Raw genomic sequence first — 27,541 nt, forward strand, 5'->3', positions numbered from 1 at the left:
AAATTGATTATTCTTATCAGTAATTTTGTATGGTACAGGAGGAAAATGTCTAGGGAGAGCTAGAATAGTTAGGATGCTATTTTTGGAACTAGAAAATGATAATGTAATACAGTAGAATATAAATTTATTGTAAATATTTATACTATTTAAAAGTTATCAGCAGTCTTTAACTCGTTTCAATAGAAACGTTTACTCTTCCAGATCTATTTATGCTGCAATGAAATGCTTTGACACTTGATTTCTGCGTTACAGGCTGTAAAGTAATATGGAAATACTAATGCAAGTTTAATTTCTAGAGGCAGTCTAATTGTGGCAGAATAGCTATTCAGCACAGGCTGTTTCTCCACTGAAGAAATTTTCATCTCAGTGTGAATCCAAGCTGTGAACTGCTGGAGTTACTGGGACTCCGATTCACAAGATGTAAACAAAGTAAACTTCAGTCAGAAGTTTTGGAAAACAGAAGAAAACACTTTCTTTTCATTCTAGAAATAAGATTTTGCATTGTTAGACTCCCAGAAATGTTAAGAGGTGGAAGAAGTTTCTCAGTAGTCCAATCTCTTCCCTAGGCTGTGCAGTGTTGCTCATGTTGCATCAAGTCACTGAGAAGCACAGGTGTCTTTGCTTGGTGTCACTGTACTGGCCAAGAGCTTGCATGCTAGATTTCACTGGTGGGAGCACTGGGGGACAGCTATCCATCATGGATGTATGGCATGGTTTTCTGTGCTGCTGAACCCATTTTGCAATTTTCGAGAGTAACTGGAAGCAGTTTATTACAGGTTATTTTTATGGTTCTTTCCCATATAAAGTCAGGAAAGGAACCTGCTGGAGCTGCAGCAGGGAAATTACAGCTTTCTTAAGAAAATCCAGGCTTCAGGGGAAGAAAAAAATATTAAGAACTCAACATAATTAGCTTCTATGAAGAGAAGCTTGTCATAAATGTCTAGATTGACAGCATATGTATGATGCAAAGAATCAGGTCTTCTCTGGAGACAATTGTAAAGGGAATCTGTGAGGATGTTTTGACCCTAATACCAGGGCCAAAAATGTGGTATATTTTTAAGCTTTAAGCTTTCTCTCAGTTGCATTCATCGAGAGCAAGTCTAAAAATGATACTACTTCTGCCACAATATGGAGAAGTGAATCATATCTGCAAGCTTCTGTTGGCAGTATGAGCAACTAAACCAGAGAAAGAGATGTGTGTTTAAAAGAAGTTGTGCATACAAATGGTACACTTTTTGCATCAGATTTGAGTTTCTATGTAGAATACAGGGAAAACAAAAAATCTTAAAGCACTTACAGACAACAGCCTGTATGTTCCTGGCACTTTCACTGATTATAAACACTGTGGTTTTGGAAAATATTCTTGGGGATGTGAGTGAGGAATCCTAAAGTGGTTTGTTCTGTCTATGTGGAGCTGGTTTTAGTTTTTCCTGGAGAAAGCCTTGCGTTTAGCTGGAAGAACAGAAATGTAGGGAGGAAGTGGACAATACAAAAATGATTTGAGACCTAGGTCATGTCCACTGACCCAGTAGAATAAAATAAGCAAGCAGTAAGTAAAATTGCTAAGCCAGATTTTAGAGCTCACTACTTGTGTAAAAACACGCTAGCACTCTGAAAATCCCTGTTACTTGTCTGCATCTTTAGGCAGCTAACAAGCCCTCTTAAATCAGTGCTTTTCTCTTGGATGCTTTTAAGAGAAATATCACATAAGTCAGAATGTGGGAAGTGCTTTAAATGAAATTTGTCTAGAATAAGTTGTGTTTGAGAACAATTCCAAATGACCAACACTAGCATGATGTTTTCTGTTCAAGGCCTTATTTAAAATGATTTAGTGAGAGTTTTGTTTTAATATGGATAATAAGGAGCATCAATTTATTGTATCATGCATAACTTCAGAAGTAGATGTTTGTTATAACTGCATTTAGTGAACAGTTCAATACAGTTGCCTGGCTTTTGTGTAATCCATTTTGAAAAGTGGTGGGAAAACTTGCTTCCCATTAGTTCCTGCTATCATAAAAATAACTTCATGATATCTGCTCTGCAGTGTTCTATCTGTCCTTCATCTTAGTATCTGTAACGCTTAAATTCATCCCTAATAAATTAATTTTTCCCACTGAATTTACATTCTGAACTATTATTTATATGTAATTTTAGCATACTTAAATATATGTGACAGAATGATATTCCTTTAATTCATCCCTTTGAGTTTTTCAGTATTTATAATTAGTGTTTTAAAATCCTGCCCAGGAGTACTGTATAGAGTAGCAAAATTGGTCTTATTAAATAGAAAAAAAAAAGAGCATAAAAATACCTACAGAAGGACTTCTATTACAGCATAAAACAGGAATATTCATCTACAAACATGCTGTGACCATTTCCAGAAAGAAAATAACCTGTGTTAGCTATAGGTGGTTTTAGTCACATCATCTATTTTTTTTATTATTATTTATTTCTCTTCTGGCCATTTAGGGAACATAGAATCACAGAATCATTACGGTTGATTGCAAAAGACTGCTAAGATAACCTACTCAAACCACCAACCCACCCCCACCCTGCCCACCATTGATGTCCCGTAGTGTCACATCTCCACAGCTCTCGAACACATCCACTACCTCCCTGGGCAGCCTCTGCCAATGCCTCAGAACTCTTTTTGAGAAGAAACATCTCCTAATATCACACCTGAACCTCCCCTGGCACAACTTAAGGCCATTATCTCTTGTTTTATCACTGTTACCTGAGAGAAGAGGCCAACCCCCACTTCACTGCAACCTCCTTTGAAGGAGTTGTAGGGAGCAACAAGGCAACAAATTTAGATTACTAGGTAGAGTCTATGTTGTGGACCAGTGACTGTAAAGAGAGCAATACTGTCAAAAGTTACATCTGTTTACTTTGTTAGCTGGGTTTTTGATGCTTAGTCTCTTTTACAGTGGTTGGCAAATTATTGGTATTATGCAGTGTTTACTCAGTAAGCTCATAAGATTTAGATACACTAGAACTCCTTTTGAAGTCTTGCACCAAGAGCTACAGAGAAAGCAGAAATTGAAAGAAAGTAGTTTGATTTTTGCTTGCATTTTTTTCAGTACATTAATTTTGAAACTGCTTTTTTAAACCAAGTTTGACCTCAGAAAGGAGCCTCCACAGCTCATAAAGAGGATGAGAAAGCCCATTAGCTGAGCAACAGAGGAAAGGAACACAGCTCTTTGGGTGATGGTACCTCTCTGCATATCGTGGTCTCTTTGAGCTTTAGGTTCCACCCTTAGGCAAAATCACAGAGGCATTTCTTCTCAGGTTCAATCCTCAGTTCATCAAAACAGCACAGTCATGGTACTGATACTTCTCAAAATATCTTTTAAAATGTAGACTCTTAATGTTCTCACTGAACTAAATTACCTTTCTGCTGCTGTAATAACCATTTCCATAGCAGAGCAGCCAAGAAGTTCAAAGTTAACCTCAGTTTAAAGATGGAGACTTCAGTATAGCTTTCCTGCATATATTTATTTAAATATAGTGTTTCTGCAGACTTTAACCTTTGCTGCAGGGCTAAGTTTTTGCCTAGCAGCACTCTAAACTTCTTGGAAGGGCACAGACATTAACGGAGCATAGAAACAGCTGAAATGAGCTAGAGAATCAATTGTTGGGTGTTGTTGGACAGGATGTACAGCCAATTTAACGGAAAGTTTTTCTGATTTGTGTTTACCAATGTTTCAGAATCTGCTTACATTGCTTCTGCTGTTATTTCAAGTCCTGATTTTAAATTGCTACATTAAGTGAAATTTGACCTGAAGCAGCCTCAGTTTTGCTGATACAGGTCTTTGTTTATCCAGCTGAATGACTTAATATGATACATCTTGCAGATGGGACATTTGTGTCATTCAACTTAAGTTTTATCTTTTGAGTTATTTCACCTTTTATCTCGTAGTTCTTTCTTTGACTCTTCTCTTGGCTCTCTCCTGCATGTGTAGTTGGCTCCCCCACCCCTATTTCTTGTTCAGCTACACAAACACACCTGAAGAATTCTGGTTAATGGGGCAGTAAAAATAACAGTTTTTGGAAATAGCCTCTTCTTTTAATATGCTTTTTGGAACTGAGAAATTACAGATAAAATGAAGGCTTTCAAATATGCTAATGTTAGAGCTGTTTACTAAAGACTGCACGACGTTTATGCTTCCTAACTCTTGTAAGAACACAGATCTGATTTTTTGTTTCTGTGTTGTATTTTCATCTGTGGGTTTGATAGGACTAATTTTATCACCTTCTCCTTCCTTTGGTATGACTGCTGTCCAGGCAGCACTCTACTTACCATATTCCAACTCAATTTATTTTCTGCTTTTATTTCCAGTCCTTCCAGGTCAAATTACTTTCCCTGATGATAACCTTACCTAACCTTACTTATCAGCTTTTTTTTTTTAAACACTTACTCAGTACTTTCTAGCTGCCAAAGTAAAACCTCACTAAAATTGTTTCCTGGTTATCATGAACTGGTATTCATTAATACTTTTTAGATTGATGTTTTTATTTTTAACTATAATTTCCCTGTCTATTTTTGATTCATTATTATGAATTCCTGAAGAAAATAAAGCTTATTTTAAGAATAAGAGTTCAATATATGCTAGAAAATGTGTAGGTGCTCCGAAAGAAATGTCTCCTATTTATCTCCACGGACACTATTACAGGCACAAAGAGTGCAATAGCATCTATAACATCATGGGCCAACCGAATAAAACAGAAGGGATTTCTTTTGAAGCAACCCTCATAAACGTATAACAGTTGGGAATTCTTGGTGTAAGATCAGAAAAAGGTCTGCTACGTGGCATTATTAACCATGTTTGCATTTCCTTCACTCTTCGCAATGAGAAGGAATGGCTGCCTTTAAGTTGGTGGAGAAAAAAATTCTCATGGGAGTACTCTGACGTTCTTTGGGGCAAGGCCAAAAAAAAAAATTAAATAATAATAAAAAAAAGAAACGCTCTGTTAGCTCTCACCTTTATCCCTGATGGATTCCCTGGGCTATTTCTACCTCCTTTACGGCTTTTCAAATTACTGGAGTAGTATCAAAGCGAAGGGGACACAATAGGGAATTGTTCCTGCTGCAACAAATGCTTGACTGGAATTTAAATGCATTTACCGTGTTCATCTCCGCTTCCCTCCCCGTTCTCTTCGAAGAACAGTTTGTTTAAAGGACTTTGTTTTTTGGGGTTTTTTTGTTTGTTTTGTTTGTTTGTTTTGGATGATGATTCTATCATGTTCTTATTAAGTATTTCTGACACCCTGAATATTTCATTCCATGCTTAGTGGAATAAAACTAAAAGTTTAAATTGATGTATTTATTCCTGTGTTCTTTTTAGTGTTTTTATTTTTAAAGCTGATATGCTATTCATTCCCTGGCTTTTAAGTACCTGATGCTTTCCCATTCTTCTCTTATTTTTTTAAAAAGTGTTCTAACAGCAGTCCTGTAAATCAGTTCCTTTGATATGCTAAATGTTTTCTTCGGTCGCGGCTTCTCATGTAAATTGGTGTTTAGCACCCTCTTGTTTTTATAGTTTTTCTTAGATTTTGTATCATTGCTGTTTCATTTATGACAAAGGTACTGTAGCAAAGTTTTAATAATTCAGTAACTTTAGCATATTCACTATCATCTTCTTTATTACCAAAGGTGCTTTCCCCATCTATTTTTCCCTGGCTCCTTTTAGACGTCAGAGGTGTACTCTTAATCCTTGTTTCTTGAAGCTTTCCGTGGCTTCCTGATATCGGGCCTATTCCATGAGTTAATATCTTTTCTTGTTTATAAATTCCAGCTGGTATTCAACTAAAACCTTCCTGATGCAAATTTAATTCCCCCTGAGTGATATATTTCAGATATTTTTGACTCATCCAGATTTTATATAGTATACTTCATACAACTGTATCAGCATCAGTATTCTTCTGTAAAATTACTTTTTAGTGATGATGTACATGCTAATGAGAAACAGTAGAAGTATTCTCATGTTTGAAAGCTCAGCTGTGTTAATCATCTTTTCTTTCATTTCATTCTACGTATAAAACTCTACCTAGTAAAACTGAAAATGAATAAATAAGACCCAAATTCCACAGTTTTTCTTCACGTGATAGTTAGTGACCTCTCTGGCATCATTATGTATAATGTACTATCATGCTAATAGCAGGAGAACCTCTGATTTGTTTCATGTCTGAAAATACCACTATTACATTCCACAGTACATGTTTCACACTGTCTGAAGCGAGGAAAATTCTTTGTTTTCTTTCCCGATTTAATCAAGTGATCCCAAAGAGCACTGTTCTTTTCTAATGGGAATAAGATTCATAAGAAGATCAAGGGCTGAACATTGTTCCAGACTGAATCTGGTAGAAACAATCCCATTTAATATAAGATTTACAACTGTTTCTCAGCTATCCTTAAAATAATGTATTAACAAAAATGAATGGCTTTCTTAATCTTTTCTTTATTTTCCTGTCAGATGATTTCTGTTCTTACAACAAGGATGTGCTGATCTCTCTGAGACTGTGTATTTTCTGAGACCGCCTCTCATGGAAGCAACAAGGTCCCACCTCAAGCATGTCACTGCTTTATTGAATTTAGCTCCAAGCTCTTTAGAGAAAAGATTTAGTTCAGCAGTGGGTTTTGAACAACAAATATTGTTGTCTATCATATACAGGAGACTGAACAAGATGCTTATGATGATGATTCTATCTTTAAAATCTTCAAAAGTCTTCAAACCTATGGAATACATTTAAATGCATATTATGACTTAGGAAATGCTTGAGGTTCCAAGCAAACTTTTATATGTGTGCCATGCATGAAGTCATTATATGAATTTATTTACTATTATTGCTGTATATATAACAGTGAGTGTAATAATGGCTCATTGGTTCATGTGCTTTCAGCATGACTAAAGCCTTGTAAATCGGAATTCTCTGCTGTACTGATTGCAGCAAAAGAAGCCATTATCTGTCAGATAACATCAGGAGATCATATCATAATCATAAAATAATAGAATAGCTTGGGTTAGAAAGGATATTAAAATGTAGTTTCAACCCCTGTGCTTCAGATAGGGTTACTAGCCACTAAATTAGGAGCAGATCAGGCTTCCCAGGACCCCATCCAACTTGGCCTTGAACTCCTCCAGAGGTGGAGTGCCTACAGCTCTCTGGGCAGCAATACGAAGGCATCACTGTTCTCTGAGTAAAGAATTTCTTCCTAACGTTTAGCCTAAATCTCACTTCTTTTAAAACCATTCTCCTTTGTCTTAACACCTCTCAGGTATTCATGTACTTAATTTCTGGTATGCTGGTCATGAGACACCAGAATTACACATTTTTCTGCATCCAGTTTCACTGAAGAATGAGTAATCGATACAGCAAGTTGCAAGTATGTTCTCAATATTTTCAATATTGGCTATTGTTCTAAGGTGATTTGGAAAAAATGGTTTCTAAAACTCTTCAACAAGGCTTTCAAAATTCTTTAAGCCTGGTCATGAATAACAATCGGTTCACATTACTTCTTGGATTTCTCATTTTCTGCTCAAACTGTTTAAATAGTTTAAAACACATTAAGTCTCTCTGATCAAAGCATACAACAATTCAATTACGTGGAATACTGATTTCTAATTAGTATTTAAATAGAAATTGATTGTTGATTGATTTTCTTTTACGAAGTCGTTTACGCTGCTTCCAGATAGAACTCCTTGCGTATGAAAGCAATGAGATGAAATTGTGTGCACAGTATGCAATATGTCTGTTTATACCATGAGTGGTCTGCTGTGATGTGTGTTTTTGATCAAGTAAATGGTGGTCTTGCATAGTTAACCACATGCGTTTAAGACTTGAGAGGAAAACGATTAGCAGTTAATGTGTAGTAAATACCTGCACTTAAGTAAACTGAGCTATTCACTATTCATTCGATCATGGGGATTTAACCCCCCTGAATTTGCTATTAAAGCAATAGCAGTAGCGTTTCAGCCTGGTGACTACCTTGTATCGAGGAAGCAACCACAATAAATATTATCATAAATATTTTTCTACTCTGAATGTGTACTAAACTTAAAATTAACTGCTGATAAAATCTTACATAGATGCATTTTTTTAGATCATACAATAAGACAGAGAACAGAGTACAGTTTGATTTCATTATACTTTTTAGCATGCTTCAAAGATTATGTGCAAGGCATTCTACCAAGATAGATACTGTTTCCTCAAAATAATTCCCAAAGATGGTTTCTTTTGTTAGTTTGTTTTGTTTTGGTTTGGTTTTTTACTTTGCTTATTTAATATCAGAGGTGCAAATCTCTGGATGAAACCTTCACAGTGGTAAATGGATACTAAAGGTCTGCAGAGAGTGTTTCCTTAGGAAAAGCTAGAAAAAATAAAATAAATATAAAATGAAAATATTTTCATGATATTTTTGTTGGAAGGCATTCTGCAAAGCTCTTTTTAAAAGCACATAGAGAAGGTAAGAATGACCTCTGGATAGATTTACTTTATTTAGCTGTACATAACATATAGTGTGTAATAAATGCAAATTTAGTCTTCTTGATAGTCTCTGTGGATTTGACCCAGAGGTGAGCTTCAGATGTAAGGGATGCTGTAGGCAAGGGCAGCAGTGGGGGCAGTCAGGATAAAGGTGAGGTAGAAAACCTTCATCAGCTTGTGGCTGAGGTCTTGTGCCTCTGCCTCTTCAAGCCCAAACATCCTGCAGGTTCTCAGCTCTACCTACTCTGCAGTGAGCTTCTGGTGTGAAGAGAGCATTGGCCATAGATGGCAAGGGTTATATTAACACTGGTTATTGACTTAGAAGGGCAATCTAGCAAACCTGCTGGCATTCTCTTATGCCCTCATCCACATCTAGAACCTTTGTGTGAAACAGAAAGTGAAGTAGGAAAATGTTGCTGGCGTATGGTCTTCTGATTTTCTATGGGCAAGAGGAAAATGGGTAGAAATTATGCTGAAGCAACCACATGCATCCCCTTTCTTCCTGTGATTCCATCTTGCCTTGTAGCCTGTGCTCCTATTTGCTGCTTTTAAATACCAATATAATTAAAACAAAATATTCCAAGCTCAGATTTCACAAAGTACGTTTAGAAGAATGTGATCTTCATTGTGATGTCTGGCAAGTTAAAATGGATTTGTGAGGCTTGGTTATTTTCTGAAGAATAGCTGAAAAAACTACAAAAACATTTTGTGATGGAAATATTTATTGTTAATGATGGTATTAGTGTTTAAAGTCATTTCTTAGACCATATTCACCAAAACTTGGAGACTATCAAGTGTGATTTAAAAAAAAATGTTCAGGTCTAATTTCTAACAATGGATGGAAGAAAAATCCTTAATTTTCAATTCACTCTCCTCTCATTTTATTAACTGACTATAGTTTTGACTAACGCAGAATCAGAAAAGCACTTCTATTTAATTCATCATACAGCTTGTAATGCACAGTACCTGTAATCTAAAGGTTGTTGCACACAGTACAGCTAAAATTCAATTTTCAAAGTCTCCATTCCTTTAGAGATATTAACTTGTCCTTGTCAATTTTCCATTAAAGAAATGTCTGTGCCTCAGAATGATTTGTGTTTGACTCATGTCAGGAGATTGTCATGAGTTATATGAAGAGACTGTTAACCCATAGCATATTTTAAAATATTATACCTAAACATCAGTCACAATTAACAATATTTCTTTTCTGTTTTACTCTATTTAGTTATGTTTCTGTTTCATATTTATAAAATCTGGTATATTGTTGGTATCCCTCTTACATACAGCATGTAAATCATATTTTAATAACTAGCTGCATTTTGAAATACGTTGGAACCCTAAGTAAATAATTTAAAAACATAATAGATACTAAATTGTTCTTTTGCAGTCTTGTGCCATTAATATTAAAGTTGTAGTTAAGCTGAAACATTGGTGGCTACTGTTGGCAGTGTCCACTGCTGTCATAAAATAATTCCCTGTGGACTTATTTAAATCAGTAACAGCTGTGTGAATTAATTTTATGCTACTGTCTGGATAGATGAAGTGTCATTTTACTCTGCAGGAGGTCTGTTGTAGAACAGTGGTGGTCAGAATTAATCTGTACCAATAAATATGCCTTTTATTCTCGATATACCTGATCTATGATTTACCCTCCAAACTCTGACAGGAGCAAAAGGAGTAGGAGTTGTCATGGAGAGAGTTTCAGGCACTGCACAGGTGAAACCTGCCAGGTAATGTTACTGGCCTTGTCAGGGAGGCCAAAGTTCTGAGGAGCTGTGCATTGAGGCAGCTTTGTGGGTAAGAAGCATAAAAAAGCAAAGTCACGAGTATATTTGTACTAAATTTGTTCTTTTGCAAGTGAATTGCTGACTCTCAGTTGCCTTGGATCTAATCACAAAGGACTGCATCTCCCTTGGAGACTGTGGATGCATGCCCTAGAGCAGAGCCTGTTCCCTTGGGTGCCTTGCGTGCCAGGGGAAGTCAGCATAGCCTACAGTGGGAGCACCTACACCCCTTCCAGCGGTCCTAGGAGACCCAGACCAGCTCATATTTGAGTAGAAATAACTCTAGAAAGTCTGTTGTTCATGCCAGGTTGTTGAGTCTGATGAGAGTTTGTCACTGGCGGTACAAAACTTGGATGTAAAGAACGAAAGACATTGTTGCCTCTTGCTTGTTTGGTTTGTAACAGGTAATGAGAGCAGACTGCTCGAGCTGAACTCATTCCCACTGTGACAAAAAGAAGGAAAACTCTGACAGCTTTCCTTAACACTGCTGGTGGGGCCATGTTTACCACAGTGCTCACAGCATGAGCTCTGGGCGCAGAGGGCGGCCTGCAGAGTTGGGGCATGACACAGAGCAGCCACCAGAAGTATCCCTGATCACCATAGAATCACTAAGGTTGGAAAAGACCCACAGGATCATCCATTCCAACCATTTGCCCTTCACCAATTGTTCTCTCTAAACCATGTCCCTCAACACAACATCCAAACGCTCTTTGAACACCACCAGGCTGCAAAGTGCCATCTCTGGAGTGAGGGAGAGAGTCTGTCCTAGTATTTACTGGGTTTTCTGTGTTTGCATGTAAAAGGTTGAGCCTGGAATGTTGAACAGGTAGCAAGAATTCCAAATGCCATTTTGAACATCAGAGTATAGTTGTACTTTTTCTAACATAAAAAAAAAAAAGGTTTAACATTATTTTTACATCTGTCACATTTATAAATCTTCAGAATCGTGCCTTTTGATAAGTAATTAGAAGGAACTCTGACTTCAGATCTCTTCAAGACTTCTTGCAGACTTCTCTGTTTAACACATATATACATGTAAACTTAACTGGAAGTGTCAAATAAGAACTTATTTCAGGAAAAAAAAAGATGAAAACAGGATATAACTGTACATAAAATCATAAATATCTCAGGGGAATCAGTTACTTTCAGTGTCTTCTAACATAATTTGTAATAATATTTTATATAAACAAAATATTTGTTTCACATCAGCCAGCTAGTATTCACAAAACTTAAAATGCTAAAATCCCATAATTCTCCACTTCTTTTTCTATGGCACTGCTAACCTTTTCTCTGTGTTCTAGCTAATTTCATCTTAATAAAAGGAACTTTAGGAAAGAGAGATTGGATAGTAAGTAGCTTTTGTTAAACTGTGACTTACAGGAGCGGAAATTGTGTTGTGAATTCAGTTTCATAAGCAAGGAAATCCATTTATTCTTTGCTTAGGAAAAGATAACTGTGTTACTAATGTACTGATATTGTAATAATATAGTTACCTCTTTTATACAGCAGCTTCATTAGTAGATCACAAATCACTTTATAAAGGAGGTAAATATAATTACCCTAATTTAATGCCACGAAGTCTGCAAAGAGACTCAGAAACTCCATGAAGGAAGTATTGTGCTGCAGTTGCACATAATTATAATAAAATTAATGTTATTATCAACTGTGTATTCATAAACCATCATAGTAATTGACAGATCCAAGAATCTTATTATTATGTACAGAAAACAGAATTATGGTTTAAATTCTTGCAATACTTCGATTCTATTTTTAAATCTATTTCTACATAATTTTCTATATTTAATTAATTTGTATGGGTTGATAGTGATAGGACAAGGGGGAATGGTTTTAAACTAAGACAGGGGAGATTTAGGTTAGATATTAGGAGGAAGATTTTCACTCAGGGGGTGGTGACACACTGGAACAGGTTGCCCAAGGAGATTGTGGATGCCCCATCTCTGGAGGCACTCAAGGCCAGACTGGATGTGGCTCTGGGCAGCCTGGTCTGGTGGCTGGTGGCCCTACCCATGATAGAGGGTTGAAACTGGATGATCTTTGAGGTCCTTTTCAACCCAGGCCATTCTATGATTCCATTATATGATAATTGTTTCAGCTGTATTCTGTATTCCCAAAGATGGCAGCGAAAATTCCCCAAAGGCATCTTTCTGAAACTGGGGGTATCTACAGGAAAAGTAGATGTTAAAAAGAAGACAAGTAGAACAGAAAGTATGATTTCTATAAATTCTAATATACAAAAATACTAAGGTCTTAATTTCTTCTTTTTTCTTTTTAGTTGAGAAATTCAAATCCCACTGTGTATGTAGCCATATGATCTGCCAGCCTCTGTACAGTGCCTTGCATTCTGTTTAGAGAGTAATGTGTATTGCACTAAGTGACAGGAAAGCCATGGAACTTGAGCCCACAGGAAAGGATAAGGTCCCAAGCTATAATTTACATGAAATGTTAAGATAATAGTACAATATTTTGGATAATTTCAAAAATTGAAGTACTCTTCTTCAGTTTTGACCACACCAAAAATAACAGTACTTCTTAACCATATACCTTTCCTAGCCATTATTTTCCCCTTTTTTATCATGATTTTATTTTCCTTCTATAGAAAGCTGAGGAAGATAAGACACTGGCTTTGCCAGTGCCCTCCTCAGAAGAAATATGAGGTAAACATTCAGCTTCCTCTCCATCAGTGAAATTCTGATATTGAGTCAAGAAGTAAATAAGATTGTACTTAAAGGGAGTCACTTCTAACCTGGATCTTACTTTCCCTTCTCTACGTGGTCCCCTGAATAGCTCTCTTCTGATTTGTTTTTCAAGGAACATTAACAAAAGAAAATAGCAGTCTCTTCCCCATTTGTCACCATTTCCAGCAAATTCTCCATGATTTCAATAGCACAGCATCTACAAGGGTGTAGCTGTGTACCCAGGAGGTGCTCTGCAATGTCAACAGCCCTCCAGAGCCTGCTCTGTAGGTTCAGCTAAAAAAAGATACTAAGTGCATTTTGCTGATGGCATAAACAGGAGATGTGCAGCACCTCCTAGATTCCCATAATTTTATTTTGTATTTTTGAAATTGAGAAAGCAATCCTACAAAATCTGTGATGTTGTCTAAGCCTTTAAAATCACATCACTCTCTACAGGTTCAAGTGCTTTACCTGTAAAGGAAAGGTTTGATCTGGAGATGGTGTCTGGATGTAGGACTTGAGCGTATGCTAAGTTTGAGGGGCTGTTGTCTCCCTCAAGAGTAGGGAGGCCTTGCAGAGAGATCTTGACATGTGGGGAAGCTGGGCAATCAGCAGCCATGTGAAACAAGTGCTGAGTTCTGCACCTGCTATTCTTACACTCCTATTTAGCAATTTTCACATGTTGATGAAATTCAGCTCATTTGTGTTGCTGTTTTCTGTTTTCTTTTTTTTCCACATTACTAGGTGTAATAACAGTAAGAATGATTGGAGATGGAAATTGTTTTATTTTTTAGCAGGGAAGAGAATTTGTTGAATTTTGCAATGAATGACTATGTAGTAGTGATCGTTACTTTGGTTCTTTGATCAGTTTTATGATAGGCAGAAATGACCGCCTTAATGTAGCCTGTTGTTTTTATGGTTCTGGGGACAATTAAACACAGGGACAACTTGCTGAGGGAAGTCAGAATCCTTCATTATTAGAGTTTTTTCAGAACAAAAAATACAAAAATCTGTCAGGAATAAGGCAAGTAGAACTCCAGCAGTGGGACAGACTGACTGAATTCTGTGTGTTGAGTGCAGTTCTATGATTCAGTTAATAATAGAAGTAGATCTTTACGCTTTACTCGTTGTTTAATAAGAGTAAAGCAATTTTTGGATTGTATAAAGACTAACATTTTTCTTCTTTCTGTAAGTTACAGTGAAATAAGATTTTCCTAGCAGCAGTAGTAAATAATTGGTTTATTTTTTCCTCCTATATCAAAGCTGTGCAGTCTCTTATTCATTCAAATGTTCAGCCCTAAATTTTATGGTCTAATCAGAAGTAATACAGGCAATCACAATTTCTGTGAAGAAAAATCTCTTCTCTAATGATTCATTCTGCTCACATTTTGGAAATTGTTCTGAGTTCATCCAATTGATGATGCACTGAAGAAATGAATTGATGCAACTCACTATAGACAGAAAACTGTAGGCAAGATTAATATAAGATATATTCATGGGGATATACCCTCATTCTTTTTTCTTTCAGCATCATGCCATATGGATAGTGCTGCTGATGTGTTGGTGTTGTGCCTTAAACAGCTTGACTCCCACATGAGGGTCAGCATCTTAGCAGCTGCTCCACGCATCTAGCTGCAGGCACTGGTGCCAGTGGTCAGAAGCAGAAGAACTTCACAAGAGGATGCAGAAAGTCTGAGTGCTACAAGTTTGATAGCCATTGAAACCTTTTGCTTGTGCCTTTGTTCTTAGAGATGCCAAATGGTATGAGACTGGGTACACAAAAGCTGGAAGGTGAGCTAGAAACAGTCAGAATTCATCTCTTTCAGTGTGTTTCCTATGTGGGAAAGCTAGCATCCCCAGTGATTATTAGACTGAACTATACATTCAAAGCGACTTGTACTAAGAGTCTCATTTGAGGCAGATTACTCTATGTAATCAAAACTGTTGTTAGCAGGGTACAAAAATAAAGAGTTCAGTTGCAGTGTAGAAGTTTAGAAGAACTGAAACAATGTAAAGGACCTTGTTGGGGTCCAAGGAGGTACTAAGAGGTGATGTGTACATGAGCACCATTGAAGAAGGAAAGCGACAGATTCTTCTACATTTCAAAAGACAATAGGCAGTCTATTTGGGTACTGAGTGCATGTGCTGTAATAGTAAAATTGACTGCAGTTACGAGCAGATTGACAGTAGCATGCAGATAATTTCCTTCTGATAGATAGTCAGAATGCTAACACTGGCAGGCAGGCACTCATATAGAGATTTGTGAAGAGCAGGCCAGGAAAAATTGCTTTTCCTGGATCTGATTCCTGAAGCGAGGCAAGTACTGTGATTTATTTCCTATAATTAATGCATTCAGTGATTCAGTTTTTTCTCCACTGGCTCTAGAATGTGTTCATTTCTGTTAAAATTAGCTAATTGGTCTTTTCCAACATCAATTTTGTGATTAGTTTTTAATATATGCTCTCTATGATATAACTAAGTATGAACTTTCAAGAGTCATGAATGGTTGGCCTAGAATTGGCAATGCTGAAACAGTTTTTTCATTTGGCCACAACATCTTTATATCATAGTTGTCACCAGTTTAAAAGGAAGATTTAAAAGCAGTCAATTGGCCTTTAAATGCCTTCAGAGATCCCACATAATTACACAGATGCCAAGTTCTACCCACAGGCAATCTGCAAAATTTCCTAGTGCTCATAAATCCTGTTCATCTAGACTAAAAAAGATACCATCCTCATTAATGAATCTGATTTTAAAATGACCTGGGTATCATGATAAGTCATTTTAACTTTCTTTTTTTTATTGATCTTTAAAATAATGAAATTTATGAAATATTTAATTTCTCAAATTAAAAACGTTTATTAAGGTAATTTATTAAACTTGACCAAGAATGGAAGTCAATGTTATTTTATAGATGTCTTTTTATCAGTTGAGAAGGATTTCTTTGGCAATGAGGAAGGCAGCAAAGATACATTATGACAAGTGACTTCATTAGCTTTGTGTGGAACAGATGGGCTTTTCTGTTACAGGAATATCTAGGGTGAATGTTTAGAAACGTTCTGTAGGAACACTTATTCTAAATTTCCTACTTCTTGTTTTGTGTTGATCTCATTATACTTTGTCAGATGCAGGGTTAGATGTTGTCACATTTAGTATTATTTTAGAAGTCTCTTTTATCTTGAGCCTAAATGAGCTGCCCTGCATTGTAAGTAGAGTTTAAAGGATGCAAGACAACTTATGGTTGGCTGGTAAAGATGTGGAGCTCTATCCTCATTCAGGACTGCAAAAAGAGTGAGAGAAAGTATTTGATGCAGTGTATCATAGGTGCAGAAAAGGCTTCTTCAGTAGCGTAGATATAGAGGTATAGAGGTGAACATGTGTGCATTCGCAAGTACTAAATATTCAGTATCATGGCTATGGAATGATAGGCTACACCTGAGACACTAGTAGTCAAGTTTTGGAATGTATGCTTATTTTAATGTCTGAAACCAGACATACTGAAAAACTGTATGCTCTATGCACTTACAGCAGTACTAGCATGAATGTTTTCTATTTAGTTTTTTCATAATTAAACAGAAGCATCTGAGGACTATAGATTGCCTGTTGTGCTTCAGGTTCTGAGATGATTTTTTCAAATCATGTGTCCTATGAAAATAAACAAACAAGAAAAACCACACACAAAACAGATCTGAAAATATCTCCAAAGCCACTACCAAGGTAAAAATGCAGACAACCATTGATTTTTAAATCAAATAAACAAACAAAAAAACCCCCAACAAACACAGAGCAGATGGCAACAGGAGAAAGAACCTGATTCTCCAAGTGATTGGCTAGCATGTGAGTAATATAACATCTAGTTTGGAGAACTGAATTGAACATGAGCTGTCTTCTCACTTTTCTAGGAAGAAACCCTTCTGAGTTTTCACACAGTCATTGGTTTGACTAAGCAGAAGCATTCTGCTGCTCCTACATGTCACTGCTGAAGAGTGCAAATCTCTGGCTGCTGGCCTCAACCACTTTGCTAATAGTAGCCACATAACCAAAGAGTAAAATGAACACTACAACCTGCTCCACACACTAAAAAGAATAAATTCTAATTATCATTTAAACCATTTGGAAGATCCGAATCATAAATACCTTGTTATAAGCTGTAACTGCCATTATGTAAAACTGACAAAATAACAGTAAGGAAAAATCATACTGAAAAACACTGTCAACTTAAGACATGGATAAAAGATCACGCAAAGAAGAGTTGGGAAGATACTGATTATTTATAACAACTTTGGGTTTAGATACAGTACCTTCTATAAATAAGAGGACAGGAAGAGAAAATAGCTGCCAGTGTTTGCTCAAATAAATGAGAGCTTCAAGTTCTTGAAAGAAATGATGCAACTGTTACATTTTTTTAATAAGTGTACCTCAGGAAAAGATTTTTCAAGCCCTTCACTACTACTTAAAAATCCTGTAATGATAATTTTAAATGTTCTTTTTTTATCTACTTCCTCACCGTGTGATTCAATTTGTCAGCATATATTTATTTGTGAGATAAAAAGACCTGAGAATTGCATATCAAAGATAACGCTCAGTGACCCCTGGCTAATGCTTTCTTTTGTAGTTTTTTGTTTGTTTGTTTGTTTGTTTACAACGACTAAGCTTCCCGTTGACCTCAGGCTCTCGGACAGGCAAATGTTCAGATTGCTCAACATGTTCTTGCCTGGCTGATTGTCAAGAGCTGTGTTAAGGCTCAGATTATTCACAGGCTCTTAAAGTGTTTGCATCCTGGAAAAAGCCAGAGTCGTCTTTGTGCTCTGTGGGCGGTTGATTGGTTTTGTGTGAGCCTGTATGAATGTGTGCCTTCTCCTTCTTCATATGTAGAATATCTCTTTAGCTTAACTGTGCCATTTGTTCGAGGGCCGCAGCAAGACTTTGTTTTACTCATTCATCTGAAATTGCTCGATACCGACGTTTGCATTAGATTAAGGGGGCTTACTCTGGTCCTTTCTTTCACTAGAGCAACTAGAATCACCAAAAGCAGATCGGTTTACCAGAATATCTGATGGTTAAATGAATCGAGGCTAAACTGCATAGACTGCTCACTGAAGGTATGGTAGAAAAGATCACTCACTAACTGGAATTGTCTGGGGGCTAACATAAGGAAACTAGCAGAACGTTTGAGTTTGGACAAGTTTGAAAAACAGAGAAAATCATAGAAAACACAAAGAGTTGTGTGATTTAGAATGAGACGTGGGTGTTGATGATCTGTAATGTTACAGGTCAGCATCTCTGCAGTTGTCTCCCAGCTGGAATGACTGCTTGAGCCTATTCTTTTAGTTCTTTAAAGTCAGCTTAAAATAATATTTTTGCCATTTCTTACATATGTTTATGGTTTCCTCTTTTGCTCCTGCCCACAAGAACATCTGATTGTCAGTGTTCACTGAAATCTCTGCAGGAATGAAATCACAGCTAGCATTGCCCTGTGACTGAGCTCACTGGCTTGATTACTGTCTTCAGCTCCCAACTGCAGAGCTTGTAACAAGAAAGCTGAACAAAAGAAATGAGAAAAATGTCGGGGCCAGATCCATCAGTCCCTCCTGAGGAGTGCAGGATTGACAGGAATATTCTGTATGGCTAATGAAAGGAGAAAAATAATGCCCTGTGTCTGAGCTCTGAAATATGAGCCTTTCCACTTAGCAGAGTTCACGTTTACAGGGGTTGTTTGTTAAAGCATCCCACTGTCTTTGCTGACTCTCAAGTGCAGCTTTATCTCATCTGTTCACTTAGTATTTTAGAAAGTGAATTTCTGAATATTAGGGAAAACCAATACATCATTTTTTATTTGTCAGTTTAATATTTTGTAGAGGACGTTCTGTTTCATGGAAATCTGACCTGAGTTGTCAGTGAGTTACTTTTTAACACCCCAGAGCTTCTCTGAGTGAAACTTTTCTAGCACACTGTTCTGATCCATCAACAACAGTGACCTATAACATCCCTCTCTGCTTCCTGAGTCGAATTTTATTGCCAGCCATTGACATTTTTACTTGATTTCTGAAATGTTTTAAGTGGATAGTATGTGTATTTTAAGTATTTTAAGATAGTATTTTAAGTGGCTTTTAGCTTCTTCAAATCTCCTTCTCTGCCCTTCTCAGAAAATGCCTTAATGGTCATACGCAGAACTGGGCTACCCTCAAAGTAGTTTGGGAATAGCATCTCCCTTCCTATCTCCTTATTGTAAAATCCATTAATGTGGCATTTAGAACACATTAGGTGTAGGAAAAAAGAAGTTATGTTTTAAATAAATCTAGAAGAATTAAACTCCCGTCTTTCTACCTACATGGAGATCATGCTAACATACCAGGCCACGTACCATAGTAAGGGTGGGAGCACTTCCCTTCCTCACTCTGCTATTCAGAAAATAATTCAGTGCCCTGGGAGTACAGTCAAGTCAGGTCATGATTTTATAGATGAGCAGTTAGTGTATTTATCTAGGAGAGAACAGTCTGTGGTTCAAGTTTCTTCTCTGAATATTCTTTAGAAATCAGGTGAATCATCCTATAAAAGAAACCAGAAGTGAACACTCTAACCAGTAGGTTCATGAGTGCAATCTTTTTCTGGTTCAATATATCTACATTTCTAGAACAGGAAAACAGTTCAATGGAGTAAGATGAACAGGTTGAAACTCCTCACACACTGAAAGTTGTTCAGCATTAAGGCAATTTAAATTCCTCTCAAGTGTATTTTGTTGTTTATGGAGACAGACTTAAACTGGAAATGAGCTTCTAGTAAGTTATAACAGTAGTAAAGAAAGATACTTCTGATGTCTGAACCCTTTGTTTTTACTCGTGGTTTTTCATTTTGCAGTCTCGTAAACCCATGTAGTTACTTTATTACCGACTGTTTGATGATTGTTTCTGAAAACATTTACCTTGAAAGTTTGTTGTTTTTTTCTTTTCAATGTTACTTTCTTAAATTTCACAGGTCAGCCTTTAAATAAGTTCCTTTAATTGTCTTGTGTGGGAATTTCTGTCTTTTTTGGACTGATGTTTATCAACATTCCTCCTATTTGCTCAAGGATGCCTTTGGAGACATTTTGGGGTGCTGCAAAGTTGGTAGAGCTTTGTTTTGCTGGACCTTTACTGAATAACTGTATCTTTCCAATGCTGATCTAACAAGTGCTCATGTATTTTGAACAGAATATCTGTTTTTTTTAATTATTATTTGTTTAAATGATTAGTTCTTCTTCCAAGTAACTTGCCTGATAATCTCCTGTGCAACCATTAAGGATAGGATCTTCTACTAGGATTCACTGCATAGTCTGTGTTTGCATTCTGCAAAAGTAGGGAGACTTTATTAAACATGCTTTAAGTTTGTTGCCCAAATATTCTTGAAGCTTCTAATTCTCATTTTTTTTTCCATTAATATTTTATCTTGATAATGCGTGTCACTTTTGTTTGTCCTGGGGCTCGAGCTGAAGTACTATCACGTAGGCAAAGCACTCCAGGGATGACTCAGGCAGAAATCTTTACAAAGTCAGACTAATTGCAGAATGATAATTTAATGAAGCTCCATTTATTCACTTGGAATAAGTCCCAGATAATAAAATACAGTAAAATGGGTCATTTTGTTAGGATAATTTTCTTTTGCAGAGTATAAAAAATGAACATAGCTGCTTACTGCTGAAGTATATATAATATAAAAGCATAGGTCACTCTGAATGCTCAAAATGAGCTCTGCTTTGAGAGATCGGTGATCTATAGGCAGTGTTAAAACCAATCTTTTTGCAAAGACCAATGTTCTGTAAGATGGGTGGCTCACTGTGTGTAAATTGCATGCCCAAATTAGATGGGGATCATGATATGTATATACAATACCTGTGGGTCGTATAGAAGATTCCATTTTATAACTGAGTACAACTCAGAAATGCAAAAGTAAAACAAATTGCTCAGTTGCAGCCTTGTCCTATTAAATTTGATTGCCATTGTTAATAATTCATTCTGTATAGTGATATTTATGCAAGTAGTAGGATTAAGTTTTACACATACTCAGAAGGACTACACTTGCTGAATTTCCCCAAAACAGGGGTGAAATGAAGTTTAAAAGACTTGGTTCCTCTCAGGTTCAGCATTCCCCGATTAACACACAGCGGGGCAAGAGCTGATGGCAGCCTCCCTTAAGCAGCCACCTTTCATACTCTGTGCTCTGGAGAAGCAGAAGAGAAACCAACAGCAGCTCCTCTGTTGTGGGTTCTTATGTCACATTCAGGGCACATTCAGTGAGAGGAGAGCTCTGTGTAGTGCTGAATGTTTCTTTTACCATATTTTTTTTAGCCATTTTCACAAGTGCTTGTACACACGGAAGGCTCCTCTGATTCTGTATATGAAGTGTGCTGAGGGTTGAATTTTACCTTTCTCATGGCATGAGTTCTTCTGTGTCCCATGTAGATGATAAATGCTTAACTAGGAATTCCCAGGACACGTCTTGTTTCTCTGACCACGTGCATAGAAGCAGAAAGAGCTTGGCATGCTCTTTAGAGAAGAGCAAAAGCAGCCGATTATGTTATTCAGGAGGCATAACTGCATTTCTGAATTCGAAAGTTTGAAGAAGCAGAAACGATCTTAAAGAATCATGGACAACAGCAGAAGACAGCTCTTACTCCTTCCTATCAAACTTTGCACGTATCATGTGTCCTTGTGTTTAGATTATGGAAAGGAGTTTGGTGATGCATGGAGAAGAGCTTGTGTTTCTATGGTTGATGGAGAGGCTGCTGGTTTTGCACTGACCTGGCTGGGAGATGTGCTTGCAAATCATGTGCTTCTGCCTTCCTGTCTGCCTTCTGCTGTGCTGAGGGGATCTTAGGGCATCAGGGTGTTTGGCCTTCGTTCAGAAAGAGCTGCTGGGAAAAGGTATAAAGAGAAAATCTTTGCGTTTGTTGTTGCTTTGTAAAGCATGTGATTGTTTTTCTTTTCTTTTATCTCTGATCTGCACTTTTTTCTCATATGGAATAAGCAATAAGTGCGAAGTTAATTACTCTTGACTTTATAACTTCTCCCATGAGTCACTCTCTCTATTTTTTGCAGATATTTTCCAAGAGTATAATTATTTCGCAACTTTTTTTTTCTAGCTGGGTTTCTTTACATGTTTCATCCTAGCTTTGCAGTGTAGCTTTAATACATGAAACAAATACACATTCTAAGCATTTTGTCAAAGTCTGAGGTGAGTACCTGAGAAATTCTTAACATTTATTTCCAACTGTCTACATAGATCTACAGTAGAGGACAGCCAGACAATTCCCTGCCACCAGCTTTTCCAACTACTTAAAATTTGGCTGAGCTGAGTAGGACAGAACCAGCATTCATTGTGTCTCTAATTGCCTGGTTGTTTTACCTGTACTGGAAAAAAAGATGAGTTGAGAAGTGTTCCCCTATTTGCAGCACCAAACCTGTAGCACGCTACATACTTGCAGCCTTAATAGCGTAGCTTTATCAGGCAGAAGCCAGCAATATTTTCTGCCCTGAAAGACAAGAGTTTACTTACGGTAAGCACTCTACACAAGGTCCAGATTGTGCCTGAAAGTGCATTCCAATCAAAAGAACGAGGACAGTCTTAAAAGAAACCTGGTATTCTCCTGAAAGCTGTGTCAGCATCAGAAAGCAACAGTTTGACTCTTTTCATCTGTACTTATTTGTTGCTGGATTCATTTTAGATGTGCCACATATGGATTACATATGAAATGCCATTTTTCTGCTTTTGTTGTAGGTGCAGTGGGCTCCGTGGTAAGGGGCTTTTCAGGGAATTTCATGGTCCAGTGGGCAAGCCTATTCTGATAGAGCTGTTAGTCCTGGTAACGGAAGCAGAAGACATTTATCAAAACTTAACAATTAACCATACACGCATTGAAAGGAGATACTGAGGTTCTAAAGCAATCTGTGGTGGGGAACAGGAAGAGCACTTACCACTGGGATGTCTGCTGTGCTTTGTCCAGAGCCGGAGGTGGTTAGTGATGTGCTGGTGTCACTTCCTGCACCTTGGGAGCTCATGAAATAATTAAAATGAGTTCCATAGGGTGAAAAAGAAGCTATCACTGACTTTTCTTGGTGGAAGGGAGATATAGCGGCTTGACTGCCGCTGTCAGGATGGGCTATTTGTCATGGAGATGAGCACTCTTTCCTATTTCTCCTCCTATGAATTTGTTTTAAATATTTTTTGGACTGTTTAAAGACAAATCCACAACTTTTTGTTGTGGTTTAACCCAGCAGCAGCTCAGCACCCCACAGGAGTTTGCTCACTCTCCCTCTCCCAGTGGGATGGGGGAGAGAATTGGAGAAAAAAACAAACCAGTAGAACCCATGGGTTGAAATAAAAACTACTTTTACTATGACAGAGGAAGAGGAAAAAAGGATCATAGTAATGAAGATTACATATACATACATATACAAAGCTAGTGATGCACAAGCAATTGCTCACCACCCACTGACTGATATCAGCCCAGCCAGTTCTCACATAGTGGCTGCCCACCCAGCCAATTCTCCACTGTTTTTCAGGTTTTTCCACTGTCATATGGTATGGAATACCTCTTTGGATAATTTAGGCCAGTTGTCCTGGTTTTGTCCCCTCCCAACTCCTTGTGCCCCTTCAACCCTCTCACCGGCAGGACAGTACGAGAAACTGAAATGGCCTTGGCTCTGTGCACTGCTGCTCAGCAACAACTGAAACATTGGTGTGCTATCAGCAGTGTTTTTCTCCTAAAGCTAAAATATAGCATCATACCAAATGCTATGAAAGAAAAATCAGCTCTGTCCCAACTGAGACCAAGACACCTTTATGTCCCTTCAGCATCACTTCTATTGCAAGCATGCCATATTTTTCCAATTTGTTGCTATTCTGGTACTGTCAATCAAAACTGTCCTGTCAGCATAAATCTCCAGTACACTGCAGGAGAATTGCAAGCAAGAATTAAGTTTTAGTAAGCCTGATAAAAATTTTTATTCTGTGCAACTTTATCTCTGTGTCTAAACTGTATTTCAAATGTGTGTTCTAATCAAATGTTGGAAAAAGGAACTTAAAGCCTGCTGTGGAAGGTAACTATGCACTGAGCTGAACAACAATGAGAGGAGATAAACATTAAAGTAGCTTCTTCAGTTAGCAATGCTTCCTATTAGAGAATGCTAATGTGTCTCCTCAGACACCAGCAGCCATGGTTGCATTTATATGCATTTTTGGGCAATGCACACATCGAAGTGATGGTTACATTTCTAATGGCAGGTGGAATAGTGATGTTTATTTCTCCTTAGCTTTCTATACAATGCTGAGTGTTTTCTTCTATGGAGATTATAAAGTAAGACCTGTGCCCCCTAATGAATCCCAGCTGCTTGCACAGAAGGCAGCTGCCCATTCTGCCCCCTGGCTGCTTTATCGTTGTGAGGCCCATTAGTTCATGTAAGGCTGTTGTTAACTCAGATCCTCCTGATTTGGGGTTATGCAGGATGAGAAAAAACTCTAAGGTATGAACAGTGTGGTACTGCTCCTACAAATACTGGGAGCAGCCAACTGTCTGGCCAGAAATACTAATCACTCATTTTTACAGAATTAGATGTGTTTATAGTATAGTACTGACTATAGTTTTATCCATTGTATTCCTAATGAAAAGAATCCTGTATATCATCATTTATTTTCCTACAAATGTTGAGTACAAATTAGTTACAGGAGGAACATCACTATATTTCTGGGAACATGCACAGTTTCTTGAATACATGAGGCTTTCCCAACAGAACTGGTCTACAGTGGGTGAAATATAATGCTCAGAAGTCAAGAAAATAAAACAGTGCTTTCACTGAGAATTCTTTCTGGTTATGCTCTAAGGTGCTCTTTGCATTCCCATAGTAGATCACTGTAACAACCTCATTCTCTAGTTAAGTAGTGAATTATGTTTCTCATTTCCAAAAGGTGTGTAGGTGAACTAAATGTGACACTGTCTGGATGCTTTTGATGCAGCTCTTCATGAGCAGAAACCCATCAGGAGAAAAATTCAGAAACTTCACCTATGAGAGAAGCCTGAAAGTGGAGCTGATGGATGGTCAAGAAAGACAAATTATTCTGTCATAAGGTACTCAATTACTGCTTGGATGGGTTAAATGCTAAAAGGATATAATGGGCGAAGAGAAGACTTGTAAAATGGCAACCAGCCATTTTACTAGGAGGAAATGGAGTGTGGAAGATCAGGGAAAGTTGTTCCAGGGTCATGGTTTTAAATAGAGGAAAAATGTGACTAGACTCGAGGTTTTAAAAGATGAAATTGCTGCAGCGTAAGCATAATATGCCTTCCAGGTATAGATGGGATGGCAGAAAGATTAGTGAAGTCATTTGAGATATCTAAGGATAAAAAACAGCAAAATCTGGAAAAAGTCTTGAAGTGCAGAGGAATAGTTGAAGTTTTTAATTAAGCGGAGAGTAATTTAGAAATTCAGAACAATTATAATCAAAGATTTGTGACAGCAGACTTTTTTCTCATCCGTAGTGGTGCAGTTGGGTCACAAGAATCCTGGAGCTGATTTAAAACCACATGATGGTTTAGAGGTGATTTTCTCTTCTGGAGAAGAAAGTTTAAATTTGGGTGGCATGTAAGAGAAACTGTCTGGGAAAGTACCTGGATGGTGTTCACTCTTGCTGAAAACAAATGGAAGACCTGGGCTATCCTGGTGTCTTTGAGATGGGGGACCAACTCTGCAAGTCAGCTGAATGTGTCAGGATGGAGAGAAGGAGGAGATTTTTTTTATAATAAGATGGCATCTAAAATTCTTTCTTAATGTCTTCATCTGTCTTTGTGAACTCCTCTAGCAGTGTTGTCTTTTAGGAATGCTGTTACTACTTTTATATGCTTTTTACTTTAATCTTTAATACAGAGATACTCAGCTTTTGAAATGTGGAAAAGCCTATGGTCAAAGACTCTTAAACTTTTTGTATTTTATGTTTTCTGAGGGGTTTTAACCGCATGCAGAGAGTGGCATCCTTTCAAACCAAAGGGAAATGAGTCACAGAATATATCTGCATTTAACTGTAAATTGCATCCTACTTCTGATAAATGATCAGTCTTCTTTCTTTTATGATTTCTTTTGTGTATTCTTGTTTCTGCAGCCATTACTCTCTGATTTCCATGAAATGTTTTAGACCTTTATCATAATCATTCTCTTAGAACTCAGCTACGTGACAGAGTTCACTTTTTCTTTCTATTTTTTCTTTCTTTTTTTTTGCATACAATTGGTTGTTAAAGTATGTACAAGATTGTTGCATAGTAAGTTGAACAGAAAAAAGATTAAAGTGCAGAAGGAACATTTGCTAGAGTTACCTAACATAATGAAAAACAAAACAGAGAAATATACTCTACCCAAACAAATGAACGAACAAAAACCCACAAACTTATATATAGGAAACCTTTTTAAAAGTTGCTTCCTGAATATCAATTGGCCTAGAGTCGAAGATAGTTGTCTTTTTACCCTGACTCCCATCTATAGCTCTGTTCTAGACATTCTGGGTACCAGAAGTGCTTCTTGGACCAGAAATAGCTTCCTAGTTGTTTTCAGCTGTGTTAATGCAGAGAAAGTTCCACTGTTATGGTCTCACACAGATGTTTTTGTATGCACTTATACCTTTGAAATAAGATGCTCAAAGAAAATGGTAGACAAAAAGAAGTTGTCTTAGATACAGCCGTATGAATTTTCCTCACTTTTCTATATTTTATCTAATGGGGTTTTGTTACATCAAACTACTTGAGCTCTGCTTATACTTATTGATTGCAGTAAAAATGATACATGATTAAATACATGCCTATAAGCTTTGTTCACTAATGAGGGAATTAAACATACGTAACAATAGTTTACTGAAGCATAACTGTGTTCTTTGTCTCCCTCTTAAATACGAGTGTGAGTGTATGACATATATCATCGGTATACATCTTTTTGTATATCATACACAGATGTGCTCACACACATATGTAAATGCTCCTCAGGTGATTAGCAAGTAGAACTATAAATGCACTCAGAATGTTCCCAGAACCAGGTTGTCTCTAGAGTGGAGTGCTGCCACACCACATTTCTGCACTTTTTCAAAGTGCTGTATGCCTGACCCTCTAGAGAGTAGGATCTCATCAGATTGCCTCTCTTGGTTGAGCCTGACAGGAGCATTGGTGAAAATACAGTGAGTTCTGTTGTTCTCTAGATTTTCTGGCAGGTGGTATTATAACGGTGTCAAACTTTACAGTGTTTGATATGGTAAATAAGGCGTAATATTCAGGTAGGTTTATTTGAGGCCCAATACTCAGAAACGTTCAGTAGTCCTGAATAAATGTGGGAGACTCACTGGCAAGTCCGCTGTCTTCACTTTGGGAAAGGCTGACATTTTATTTTAGCTCTTGTCTGGTCTCTAAATCTCCAGGTTCCTGACACTCTGCATCAATCTTTACACCTTTTGCATCATTAATTCTGCCATCCCGGTTTCACAACATGAATGAATTTTTTTTTTTTGGTAATATTCTTCTCTTAGTGCCTGCTGACTTTTCAGTTTGCATTTGTTTCCTTGCTTCCATTG

General features: G+C 37.3%; 1 long non-coding RNA gene across 2 annotated transcripts in view; it reads left to right on the top strand.

Moving 5' to 3' along the window:
• Positions 1–27,541, top strand: part of LOC112532657 — a 124,307-nt gene that overhangs the window by 54,208 nt on the left and 42,558 nt on the right. The window contains exons 2-3 of one of the 2 annotated variants that reach the window (XR_003075791.3): positions 24,905–25,064; positions 25,476–25,571. The exons of the other annotated variant lie outside the window; for it this stretch is intronic. This is a non-coding gene — a long non-coding RNA (uncharacterized LOC112532657). The remainder of the gene's footprint in view (positions 1–24,904; positions 25,065–25,475; positions 25,572–27,541) is intronic. 2 annotated transcript variants of the gene reach the window in all.

The sequence above is a fragment of the Gallus gallus genome, chromosome 6 (genome assembly GCF_016699485.2).
Source record: "Gallus gallus isolate bGalGal1 chromosome 6, bGalGal1.mat.broiler.GRCg7b, whole genome shotgun sequence".
Classification (NCBI taxonomy): Eukaryota; Metazoa; Chordata; class Aves; order Galliformes; family Phasianidae; genus Gallus; species Gallus gallus.